Genomic DNA, 14,208 nt, shown 5'->3' with positions numbered 1-14,208 from the left:
AGATAGAATGAATGACAGGCAGGAGGTAGTGAGTGGGAATAAAAGGGGCCTTTTCTAGTTGGCTGTGAGTGACTAGCGGTGTTCCTCAAGGATCAATATTGGGACTTTTCACATTGTTAATGATTTGGATAATCAAATTGATGGCTTTGTGACAAAGTTTGCAGATGATACAAAGGTAGATAGTGCTGAGGAAGTGATGCATTTGCAGCAGGACTTAGACAAACTGGAAGAACGGGCAAAAAAGTGTCAGATGGAATACAGTATTGAAAAATGTATGGTAATGCATTTTGGTAAAAGGAACAAAACTGCAGACTATTATCTAAATGGGGAGAAGGTTCAAACATCAGAGGTGCAGAGGGACGTAGAAATCCTCGTGCAAAACTCCCAGAAGGTTAATTTACAGGTTGAGTCTGTGGTGAAGAAGGCAAATGCAATGTTGGCATTTGTTTCAGGGAGTAGAATATAAAAGCTAGGAGCTTTTATAACACACTAGTCAGGCTGCACTTGGAGTATTGTCAGCAGCTTTGGGCCCCATATCTCAGAAAGGATGTGTCGCTATTGGAGAGAGTCCAGAGAAGGTTAGACAATAGGTGCAGAAGTAGACCATTTGGCCCTTCGAGCCTGCACCACCATATTGAGATCATGGCTGATCATCTACTATCAATGCCCGGTTCCTGCCTTGTCCCCATATCCCTTGATTCCCCTATCCATAAGATACCTATCTAGCTCCTTCTTGAAAGTATCTAGAGAATTGGCCTCCACTACCTTCCGAGGCAGTGCATTCCAGACCCCCACAACTCTCTGGGAGAAGAAGTTTTTCCTTAACTCTGTCCTAAATGACCTACCTCTTATTCTCAAACCATGCCCTCTGGTACTGGACCCTCCCAGCATCTGGAACATATTTCCTGCCTCTATCTTGTCCAATCCCTTAATAATCTTATATGTTTCAATCAGATCCCCTCTCAATCTCCTTAATTCCAGCGTGTACAAGTCCAGTATCTCTAACCTCTCTGCCTAAGACAGTCCAGGCATCCCAGGAATTAACCTCGTGAATCTACGCTGCACTTCCTCTACAGCCAGGATGTCCTTCCTTAACCCTGGAGACCAAAACTGTACACAATACTGCAGGTGTAGTCTCACCAGGGCTCTGTACAAATGCAAGAGGATTTCCTTGCTCTTGTACTCAATTCCCTTTGTAATAAAGGCCAACATTCCATTAGCCTTCTTCACTGCCTGCTGCACTTGCTCATTCACCTTCAGTGACTGATGAACAAGGACTCCTAGATCTCTTTGTATTTCTCCCTTACCTAACTCTACACCGTTCAGATAATAATCTGCCTTCCTGTTCTTACTCCCAAAGTGGATAACCTCACACTTATTCACATTAAACGTTATCTGCCAAGTATCTGCCCACTCACCCAGCCTATCCAAGTCACCCTGAATTCTCCTAACATCCTCATCACATGTCACACTGCCACCCAGCTTAGTATCATCAGCAAATTTGCTGATGTTATTCTCAATGCCTTCATCTAAATTGTTGACGTAAATTGTAAACAGCTGTGGTCCCAATACCGAGCCCTGTGGCACCCCACTGGTCACCACCTGCCATTCCGAGAAACACCCATTCACTGCTACCCTTTGCTTTCTATCTGCCAACCAGTTTTCTATCCATTTCAATGTCTTCCCCCCAATGCCCTGAGCTTTGATTTTACCCACCAATCTCCTATGTGGGATCTTATCAAATGCCTACTGAAAATTGAAGTACACTACATCCACTGGATCTCCCCCGTCTAACTTCCTGGTTACATTCTCGAAAAACTCCAACAGATTAGTCAAGCATGATTTACCCTTGGTAAATCCATGCTGGCTTGGCCCAATCCTATCACTGCTATCTAGATATGCCACTATTTCATCCTTAATAATGGACTCTAGCATCTTCCCAACCACCGATGTCAGGCTGACAGGTCGATAGTTCCCTGTTTTCTCCCTCCCTCCTTTCTTAAAAAGTGGGATAACATTAGCCATTCTCCAATCCTCAGGAACTGATCCTGAATCTATGGAACATTGGAAAATGATTACCAATGTATCTGCAATCCAGGGCCACCTCCTTTAGTACCCTAGGATGCAGACCATCTGGACCTGGGGATTTGTCAGCCTTCAGTCCCATCAGTCTTCTCATCAGCGTTTCCTTCCAAATGTCAATCTGTTTCATTTCCTCTGTTACCCTATGTCCTTGGCCCATCCATACATCTGGGAGATTGCTTGTGTCTTCCTTAGTGAAAACAGATCTAAAGTACTCATTAAATTCTTCTGCCATTTCTCTGTTTCCCATAACAATTTCACCCAATTCATTCTTCAAGGGCCCAACATTGTTCTTAACTATCTTCTTTCTCTTCACATACCTTAAAAAAAAACTTTTGCTATCTTCCTTTATATTCCTGGCTAGCTTGCGTTCGTACCTCATTTTTTCTCCCCATATTGTCTTTTTAGTTAAGTTCTGTTGTTCCTTAAAAACTTCCCAATCATCTATCTTCCCACTCACCTTAGCTCTATCATATTTCCTTTTTTTTTAATGCTATGCAGTCTCTGACTTCCTTTGTCAACCACTGTGGCCCCTTTCCCCCCTTTGAATCCTTCCTTCTCTGGGGGATGAACTGATTTTGCACTCTGTGCATTATTCCCAAGAATACCTGCCTTTGCTGTTCCACTGTCTTTTCTGCTAGGCTATCCGTCCAGTCAACTTTGGCCATCTCCTCCCTCATGGCTCCATAGTTTCCCCTATTTAACTGCAACACTGACACCTCCGAGCTGCCCTTATCCTTCTCAAGTTACAGATTAAAACATATAATATTATGATCACTACTTCCTAATTGCTCCTTTACTGCAAGATCGCTTATCAAATTCTGTTCATTACATAACACTAAATCCAGAATAGTCTTGTCCCTGGTTGGCTCTCGTACAAGCTGTTCCAAGAATGCATCCTGTGGGCACTCTACAAACTCCCTATCCTGTAGTCCAGCACCAACCTGATTCTCCCAGTTCACCTGCATGTTGAAATCCCCCATAACTACTGCGACATTACCTTTGCCACATGCCAATGTTAACTCCCTATTCAACTTGCACCCAATATCCCTGCTACTGTTTGGTGGCCTGTAGACAACACCCATTTGGGTCCTTTTGCCCTTACTGTTCCTCAGTTCTATCCACACAGACTCTACTTCTCCTGACCCTATGTCCCCCTTTGCAAAGGACTGAATCTCATTCCTCACCAACAGGGCCACCCCACCCCCTCTGCCCACATTTCTGTCCCTACGATAGCACGTATACCCTTGTACATTCATTTCCCAGGTCTGATCTCCCTGCAGCCATGTCTCCGTTATCCCAACAACATCATAGTTACCCATTCGCACCTGGGCTTCAAGCTCATCCGCCTTATTTCTGACATTTCGTGCATTCAGATATAGAATTTTTAGCCCATTTCTCCTCTCTCTGTTTGAATCGCTGCCTATTGTGCTTAACCCAGCTCCCCGAACTCCCATTGGGCTATATGCCCCTAGAATTTTGTTGTCCTTCCTAAATTTACTTATTCTTTCAACACATTTAACTCCATGTTCCGTCATACCATCCTTCTGTACATGTGTCCGCCTTATCACTTGTTCCGCCTCACCTTTCTATACTACACACTTAATATTCCGGAACCGTGTAGTCCCCACCTGTCCTTTATTCTTCCTCTCGCTATCCTCTCTCACATTATGGATCCCCGCCCCCTGAAAATTTAGTTTAAACCCCCCCCAAGAAGCACTAGCAAACTTCCCTGAATGAATGTTAGTCCCACTCCAGTTCAGGTGTAATGAAGGGGTTAACACATGAGAAGCATTTGGCAGCTTTGGGCTTGTACTCACTGGAATTTAGAGGAATGTGCGGGGATCTCATTGAAACCTACTGAATGTTGAAAAGACTAGATAGGGTGGATGTGGAGAGGATGTTTCCTATGGTGGGGGTATCCAGAACCAGAACAAAATTGAGGAGCGACCTTTTAAAACAGAAGTAAGGAAGAATTTTTTTAGCCAGAGAGGAGTGAATCTGTGGAACGCTCTGCCACAGAATGCAGTGGAGGACAAGTCCATGGGTATATTTAGGGTGGAAGTTGATAGTTTCCTCATCAGTCAGGGCATTAGGGTTACAGCAAAAAGGCAGGTGGCTGGGGTTGAGTGGGATCCAGGATCAGCCATGATATAATGGCAGAGCAGACTTTGTGGGTTGATTGCCCTAACCCTAATTCTGCTCCTATGTGTTATGGTCTTATGGAGACCTAGGAAAAACTTTTCTATGAAGCTTTTGGTAGTGTCTGGAATGCACTGCTTGTGGATGTTGGAGACTGTTTACATTCTGACACAGATGGTGAACAACTGGTGAGGTGAAAGTTGCAAGGCTATGGAGAAAGGATAGGGAATTAGGACCATAAGACATAAGAGTATAATTAGGCTATTTGGCCCATCGAGTCTGCTATTCAATCATGGCTGATCTTGTTTTCCCTTCCTCAACCCCATTCCCTGGCCTTCTCCCTGTAACCTTTGATGTTGTGTCCAATTAAGAACCTTTCAATCTCGGCCTTTAAATACACCCAACAACCTGGCCTCCACTCTGCCTGTGATAACAAATTCCACAAATTCACCACCCTCTGGCTAAAAAATTTTCTCTGTATCCCTGTTTTAAATAGATGCCCCTCTATCCTGCAGTGGTTCCTAATGTTGTCATAGCTGAGGGTGCTCGTGGGGATAAGCCCCCACTACCTATAAAGTGCTCCAAATGGCATGTATCTCTAACAGCCTCTGACAACCACGTCCAACTCTTGGGCTTCATGTATAGCTTAGGTACTAGGCTTGGCGGAACTGTTTCTACTGATAAGAAAAGGGGCAAAGGCGGACCACTGGTGCCTCAAAACCAGTTGCTTCGGGCAGGTGTGGCTCATCAGCCTTGGATGGCAGCCGCCTAGTAGAAGGAAAACTCTGATTTTAAACCTCCGCTGCCTTGTGGCCATACCCACCCATGGGAAAGGCTTCGGGAGTAAACCCCAAGGAAGAAATCCAGAATTGGGGCCCCTAAATCAGTTTGATGTTGTTCACATCTTCATGCTGGCAACCTCTGCAATGACGTTGGTATCAAGCTGTATTGATGCTTTCCCTTCCCTTGGGCAACATCGGTGGTATGGAGATGGGAAACCCGCTGCATGGGCAACAGCTGGTTCTTCAAATCTTCCTGCCCAGGCTTGCACCCTGGAGAGGACACAGTCCATCAGAGGCACAAACCCATGATGCCCTAGGATCGATGGCTGCCTACTACTATTCTGAGGCTGTGCCCTCTTGTCCTAGCCTCCCCATCATAGGAAACATCCTTTCCACATTTATTCTATCTAGGCCTTTCAACATTCGAAAAGTTTCAATGAGGTCCCCCCCACCCTTCTAAATTCCAGTGAATACTGATGCAGAGCCATCAAATGCTCCTCATATGATAACCCTTTCATTTCTGGAATCATCCTTGTGAACTGCCTCTGGACCCTCACCAATGCCAGCACATCTTTTCTGATATGAGGACCCCAAAACTGTCCATAATACTCAATGGTGAGGCCTCACCAGTGCCTTAGAAAGCCTCTGCATCACATCACTGGTCTTGTATTTGAGATCTCTTGAAATGAAAGCTAACGTTGCATTTGCCTTCTTCAACTCAACCTGCAAATTAACTTTTAGGGTGTTCTGCAGAAGGACTCCCAAGTCCCCTTGCATCTCAGATTTTTGGAATTTCTCACCATTTAGAAAATAGCCAACATATTTATTTCTCCTCCCAAACTGAATGACCGTGCATTTTCCAACATTGTATTTCATTTGACACTCTCTTGCCGATTCTCCTAATCTGTCTAAGTCCTTCTGCAGACTCCCCTATCTGCCCCTCCACCAATTTTTGAATCATCTGCAAACTTGGCAACAAAACCATCTATTCCATCATCTAAATCATTGATATACAGCATAAGAAGAAGTGGTCTCAACACCAACCCCTGCGGAACACCTCCAGTCACTGGCAGCCAACCAGTCAAGGATCCTTTTATTTCCACTTGCTGCCTCTTACTATTCAGCCAATCCTCTAACCATGCCAGTAACTTCCTTGTAAAACCATGGGCTCTTAACTTGGTAAGCAGCCTCCTGTGTGGCACACGAGCTAGTAAACAGAATTAAGCTACTGTTTAGCTCAGTGGTCAACAGTCAGCCCAGCATGGCACAATGGGCTGAATGGCTGTTTTCCTGTCTGGTTGTGTTTCTCTTTACAATGAGTGAAAACTATGTGAAAGAATGTTGTACAACATGATTGGGTCATAATTCTGCTCCTTACAAATAACATTTGCCACACAATCAGATCCTGTTATTAGTCACTATGAAGTGCTCATATATGGCCTATGCTGTCAAATTTAGCTCAGTATGGCTGAAGAAGCATTCAGCAGCTGGAAAGAACCCAACAAGCATGATCAAAAGGTTTTGGGTTTATTGGTGTTTGATTCCTACTTTGTTCTTCTTGAATTGTGCAAGTGTTTAAAGTTTTTGTAGCCCTTTAAAATGCTGAAACCTACAGGGCAGCTTCAGCTGTTTTTATGACTTTCATGGATCCAGTTGCTCTGAGGCATGTTGGCGTTCAAAGGTATTTCCTTGTGGAAATGTTGATAACAAACAAAGGATAAAAAGAGCAGAAAAAGTCTTTGCGAAGAGGCAGAGGGGACAAAACATCTCAGTAAGAGGCAATACCTAAGCATCTTGCCAACTTTATTGAAAATAGTTGTGGGTTACATTCGAGTTAGGTCATTGTCATTAATATTTACCATGTAATCTAGCTCTGTGAAGGGTGAGAATTGATTGCTTGGTAACTTTCAAAGGGACCTTCAAAGCTTGATTTGAAGATGTTGACATAACCTGTTGCATCATGGTCACCACTGTACCTCTGGATGTTTCTGTAATGCACACCTGGACAATGCCAGGATTTTGCAGGACAACAGCACATTCAGAGTCGCTCTCAGGACCATGTCCTTATTTTGGGCTAAGTTTTTGAACCTTGCTTCAGGCTCATTATGATGGCTTTGACTAAGCTGACTGGCTCTCTGACTCTGATTGCTAGATGATCCACTGTGATTCTTGTGGCCTTAAATGGAGTGAGGAGCTAAGAACTTGAAGGAAGATTTAAAGACATACCAATTGGACTGGTAATATTGCTTGCTTTTGGTGGCCAGAACTGACTACTGCAGATGAAAGAATTTTTGAAGTTGATTGAATGGTGTCAATCGTTATTGTTTTCTGAATGAGACTTCAAATGATCAGTGAATCAAGGAAATGAAAGGGTTTGCAGGTCAGATAAACAAGTGAAAATATGCAGATTGCTGGAAATCAAAATAGTTTGCACAAAATGCTGGAGGAACTCAGCAGGCCAGGTAGCATCTATGGAAAAGAGTAAACAGTTGACATTTCAGGCTGAGACCTTTCATCAGGATACAGCAGAATCCTGATAAACCTCTTCTGCAGCCCCTCCAAAGCCTCAACATCCTTCCTTTAATGAGGTGACCAGAACTGTATGCAATACTCCAAATGCAGTCTAACTCAAGCTTTATAAAGCTGCAAAATAACTTCCTGACTTTTGAATTCAGTGCTTCAGCTAATAAAAGCCAGTATGCCAGGTCAGATGAAGATGACTTTGTATTGTGGAGACTTTAAGGGGATGCCTGGATGAGTGCTCTTTCAGCTGTAATCACGCTGGTTGCTGCTCCTAAAGAAATTCTTGTCACTTCTTGAAATGTGGCAATGCATTGTAAACAGTCAATTCTGGTCAAGATCATGCGAGCTCCGCTGTGTGTCAAGGTCAAGGCTCATACTTAGTTGTTTTTTAGGTTTGTAGGGATGGTTTTGGGGGCAGTGTGGAGAATTAGGGTATAGAAAAGTCCTAGACAAGTAGGAATAAGGAGAATCCTAAGACATTCTACACATACATCAGGAGCAGGAGGATAACTAGGGAAAGGGTAGAACCACTCAAGGATAAAGGGGGTAACATTTACCTGGATGTGAAGAATGTGGGTGAGGTTAATGAGTATTTCCCAAGGAGAAGGATGTGGAGGATAGGGAGATCAGCACTGAGAGGAGGTAGTGTTGGGTCTATTTAAGAGCATTATGGTGGATGAGTCAATAGACAATAGGTGCAGAAGTAGACCATTCGGCCCTTTGAGCTGGCACCGCCATTTTGAGATCATGGCTGATCAATTACTATCAATACCCAGTTCCTGCCTTGTCCCCATATCCCTTGATTCCCCTATCCATAAGATACCTCTCTAGCTCCTTCTTGAAAGCATCCAGAGAATTGGCCTCCACTACCTTCCGAGGCAGTGCATTCCAGACCCCCACAACTCTCTGGGAGAAGAAGTTTTTCCTTAACTCTGTCCTAAATGACCTACCTCTTATTCTCAAACCATGCCCTCTGGTACTGGACCCTCCCAGCATCTGGAACATATTTCCTGCCTCTATCTTGTCCAATCCCTTAATAATCTTATATATTTCAATCAGATCCACTCTCAATCTCCCTAATTCCAGCGTGTACAAGCCCAGTCTCTCTAACCTTTCTGCATAAGACAGTCCAGGCATCCCAGGAATTAACCTCGTGAATCTATGCTGCACTTCCTCTATAGCCAGGATGTCCTTCCTTAACCCTGGAGACCAAAACTGTACACAATACTCCAGGTGTGGTCTCACCAGGGCTCTGTACAAATGCAAGAGGATTTCCTTGCTCTTGTACTCAATTCCCTTTGTAATAAAGGCCAACATTCCATTAGCCTTCTTCTCTGCCTGCTGCACTTGCTCATTCACCTTCAGTGACTGATGAACAAGGACTCCGAGATCTCTTTGTATTTCTCCCTTACCCAACTCTACACCGTTCAGATAATAATCTGCCTTCCTGTTCTTACTCCCAAAGTGGATAACCTCACACTTATTCACATTAAACGTTATCTGCCAAGTATCTGCCCACTCACCCAGCCTATCCAAGTCACCCTGAATTCTCCTAACATCCTCATCACGTGTCACACTGCCACCCAGCTTAGTATCATCAGCAAATTTGCTGATGTTATTTTTTATGCCTTCATCCAAATCGTTAACATAAATGGTAAACAACTGTGGTCCCAATACCGAGCCCTGTGGCACCCCACTCGTCACCCCCTGCCATTCCGAGAAACAACCATTCACTGCTACCCTTTGCTTTCTATCTGCCAACCAGTTTTCTATCCATGACAATGCCTTCCCCCCGATGCCCTGAGCTTTGATTTTACCCACCAATCTTTTATGTGGGACTTTATCAAATGCCTTCTGAAAATCGAGGTACACTACATCCACTGGATCTCCCCCGTCTAACTTCCTGGTTATATCCTCGAAAAACTCCGACAGATTAGTCAAGCATGATTTACCCTTGGTAAATCCATGCTGGCTCAGCCCAATCCTATCACTGCTATCTAGATATGCCACTACTTCATCCTTAATAATGGACTCTAGCATCTTCCCCACCACCGATGTCAGGCTGACAGGTCGATAGTTCTCTGTGTTCTCCCTCCCTCCTTTCTTAAAAAGTGAGATAACATTAGCCATTCTCCAATCCTCAGGAACTGATCCTGAATCTAAGGAACATTGGAAAATGATTACCAATGCATCCACAATTTCCAGGGCCACCTCCTTTAGTACCCTAGGGTGCAGACCATCTGGATCTGGGGATTTGTCAGCCTTCAGTCCCATCAGTCTTCTCATCACCGTTTCCTTCCGAATGTCAATCTGTTTCATTTCCTCTGTTACCCTATGTCCTTGGCCCATCCATACATCTGGGAGATTGCTTGTGTCTTCCTTAGTGAAAACAGATCTAAAGTACTCATTAAATTCTTCTGCCATTTCTCTGTTTCCCATAACAATTTCACCCAATTCATTCTTCAAGGGCCCAACATTGTTCTTAACTATCTTCTTTCTCTTCCCATACCTAAAAAAGCTTTTGCTATCTTCCTTTATATTCCTGGCTAGCTTGAGGTTCATACCTCATTTTTTCTCCCTGTATTGCCTTTTTAGTTAAGTTCTGTTGTTCCTTAAAAATTTCCCAATCATCTGTCCTTCCACTCACCTTAGCTCTATCATATTCCCTTTTTTTTTAATGCTATGCAATCTCTGACTTCCTTTGTCAACCACTGTGGCCCCTTTCCCCTCTTTGAATCCTTCCTTCTCTGGGGGATGAACTGATTTTGCACCTTGTGCATTATTCCCAAGAATACCTGCCATTGCTGTTCCACTGTCTTTTCTGCTAGGCTATCCGTCCAGTCAACTTTGGCCAGCTCCTCCCTCATGGCTCCATAGTTTCCCCTGTTCATCTGCAACACTGACACCTCCGAGCTGCCCTTATCCTTCTCAAATTGCAGATAAAAGCTTATCATATTGTGATCACTACCTCCTAATGGCTCCTTTACTGCGAGATCGCTTATCAAATCCTGTTCATTACATAGCACTAAATCCAGAATAGTCTTGTCCCTGGTCGGCTCTCATACAAGCTGTTCCAAGAATGCATCCCTTAGGCACTCTACAAACTCCCTATCCTGTGGTCCAGCACCAACCTGATTCTCCCAGTTCACCTGCATGTTGAAATCCCCCATAACTACTGTGACATTACCTTTGCCACATGCCAATGTTAACTCCCTATTCAACTTGCACCCAATATCCATGCTACTGTTTGGTGGCCAGTAGACAACTCCCATTTGGGTGCTTTTGCCCTTACTGTTCCTCAGTTCTATCCACACAGACTCTACTTCTCCTGACCCTATGTCCCCCTTTGCAAAGGACTGAATCTCATTCCTCACCAACAGGGCCACCCCACCCCTTCTGCCCACATTTCTGTCCCTACGATAGCACGTATACCCTTGTACATTCATTTCCCAGCTCTGATTTCCCTGCAGCCATGTCTCCATTATCCCAACAACATCATAGTTACCCATTCGCACCAGGTCCTGATGGGATATACTCAGGGTGTTGAAAGAGGCAAGTGAAGAGATTGCTGGAGCCTTGACCAATATTTTTGTGACCTTTCTCGTCACAAGCAAAGTCCCGGAGGACTAGTGAGCAGCTAATGTTGATCCAAGTGAACCAGAGATAACCCTAGAAACCATAGACCAGTGAGTCCCACATCAGTGGTGGGGAAGCTAGTAGAGAGAATTCCTAGAGCTAGGATTTATAAGCATTTGGAAAACCATGGCTTAATTAGGGAGAGCCAGCATGGCTTTGTGCAGGGCAAGTCACGATTTACTAACTTGATTTAGATTTTTGACGAGGTGACAAGGACAATTGATGAAAGTACAACTGTGGATATTGTTTACATGAATTTTAGTAAAGCTTCTGACAAGGTCCTTCAAGACTTCTGACAAAGTCTCATTCAGAATGTTAAGGTGTGTAATATCAATGAAAAACTAGCTGTTTGGATTCGGAACTGGCCCACAGAAGACAGAGGGTTGGTCGAAGGGACTTATTCTTACTGGCAGTCTGTGATTAGTGGTATTCTGCAGGGACCTGTGCTGGGAATTCTGCTGTTTGTGATGTACACAAATGACCTGGATGAAAATGTAGATGGATGGGTTAGTAAGTTTGCAGATGATATAAAGATAGGTGGTGGTGTTGATAGTGTAGAAGACTGGCAAAGAATACAGTAGGATAACTTGCAATATGGGTGGAGAAATGGCAGAGTTTAACCCGGCCAAATGTGAAATGTTATACCTTTGTACGTCAAATGTAAAGAGAGTGTACGCTGTTAAGGGCAAGACCTTCAACGGTGTTGATCAGCAAAGAGATCTTGGAGTCAAAGTTCATAGCTCCCTGAAAGTGGCTCCACAGCTGGATAGGGTGGTTAAGAAGGCAATGCCATCTTTTCCTAACCTAGCATATTTGCCTTTATTAGTCAAGGCACTGAAATCAAAAGTCAGGAAGTTAAGTTGCAGCTTTATAAAACTCTAGTTTGGCTGCATCTGGAGTATTGCATCCAGTTCTGGTTGCCCCATTAAAGATGGATGTTGAGGCATTGGAGAAGGTGCAGAAGAGGTTTATTGGAATTCTGCTGGATTAGAGGGCATGTGTTGTCTCAAGAGGTGGGGCAAACTTGCATTGTTTTCTATGGAACTGTGGAGGCTGAGGGAAGATCTGGTAGAGGTTGATAAGATGTTGAGAGGCATAGATAGAGAGGCCAGTATCTTTTCCACAGGGTTGAAATGTCTAATAGCAGGGGGCATGTATTTAAGATGGGGGGGGAGGTAACTTCAAAGTAAGTGTGAGGGGCAAGTTTTATTTTACATAGAGTGGTGGATGTCTGGAAGTTGCTGCCTGTGGTGGAGGCAGAGGCAGATATTTTCGGGACTTTGAGGAGATGTTTAGATACTGTAGACACATGAATGTGATAAATATGGAAGGATATGGACATTGTGTAGGAATAAAGGACTAGTTTAGTTGACTATTTGATTACTACTTTATTTGGTTCTGCATAACATTGTGGGCTGAAGGGCCTGTTCCTGATATGTTCAATGTTCCAGATTAGGATGTAGAGACAGGTTTAAGGGGAGTTGGAGGCCAGGGCAATAAATGAAGAACCAGATATTGGGTTGTCAGGCCCCATTGCAAGTGCTGGTGACCCCTAAAGTGGCTAGTCACCTCCCCCTGGGTCAGTGAGTCCAAAGTTTGACCCCCAGCGAAGGTCCTGGACAGTAAGTCCTTGGGTTGGTACCAAAGGTTGAAGATCGAAGTGGGTGATTTCAGAAGCTGAATTCCGCAGGTCAGCATGTTCAGAAGTTGGAGGCCCAGTGTCTGCAAGTCCAGGCCAGGAGTTGTACGTTGGAAGTCCAGATGCAGCCTGTCCTGGGGTTGGAGGCCTGGGTGTGTGTGAGTTGGTGGGATGGAGGAAAGGGGTTTGTCACTACTGTTTCTTGTGATATGCAGCTGGACATTGTGGACATGTGATGTTGGCTGTGGAATGTCACGGTGGCACTTGCAGACTGCACCCAGCACATTCCTTAATCTGGGATGGTTGTTAACACAAACGACACATGTATATGTGATTAATAAATCTGAATCAATACATGTGTGTTGCAGCTAATAGGACCTCACAGAAGCAAAAATGATTGTGGCTGTCAGTGTCATAGTAATGCAAGCCGAACTGTTTTCACTTGGTGACCGTTACTTAGGAAAGGTTAAACCTGTGGACATATTGGTCTTAAACCAGGACTTCCGACCTGTGAATTTTTTTTCAGTTGGGAGTGTTCTGGCCCATTCATTGTCTTGCTTTTCTGTTTGCCTGATTTGATGTTTTCCTTATTATGACACAGACAAAAACCTACTGCATCAATTCTAGTGCAAGGATTCCCATTGCAGATGCACTCACGATGTACAGTTCTTGACCCTGTTGGTAATTATAGATAAATGTAGAAACCATTAAGAATCTGTTACACAGATTGAGGAGCATTTTTCCTGCTCTTGTCATGATTAATGGTGTGTTGGCTACACTGTCACAAATTGAGTTAAATTGGCATTGGGAATGCATAGTTTTAGTAGCTTACTGCAGGGACACCTGACACTAACAGGTATGGAACCCTGAAACAATGCATTTTCCACACTGCAAATAAAAGAGTCAGCAAATATATACCACTAGCACTGAACAATGATATAAATAAACTTCTGGACCCCAAATTATGATGTGGAAATTCAGTATTATATAGTAAGTTTAAATGTTTTACATATATTGTATATGCATCCAGTGTCTTATTTAGGATTCAAATATATATGAAAACAGTGAATTTTTTTCAGATAATAGGGTATTTTACCTGGATATGTAATGTATAGATTGTACATTGAAATATTAAAGTCAGATGTGAAACATTCAGGCTGGAAAATCCAATGCCTTCATTATAATAGTGAAGTTATTAGTCTTTTTGTAAATTGTAACTATAAATTTTGTAATCAGAAAAATGTAAAATAAGCATGAAATAGTTCACTTACAATATTAATTATGTATACAATATCTTAGTTAGAAATGTAGTGATACCTGTGATGTTAGTAATTTAGAATATTACTGATTTGCGGAGAGTGGCCTGCAGAAAGCAAAGTGATGTGTTGGATTCTTAGTACCTGA

Source organism: Hypanus sabinus, chromosome 12 (genome assembly GCF_030144855.1).
Source record: "Hypanus sabinus isolate sHypSab1 chromosome 12, sHypSab1.hap1, whole genome shotgun sequence".
Classification (NCBI taxonomy): Eukaryota; Metazoa; Chordata; class Chondrichthyes; order Myliobatiformes; family Dasyatidae; genus Hypanus; species Hypanus sabinus.
Note: the sequence above shows the minus strand (reverse complement) of the source record.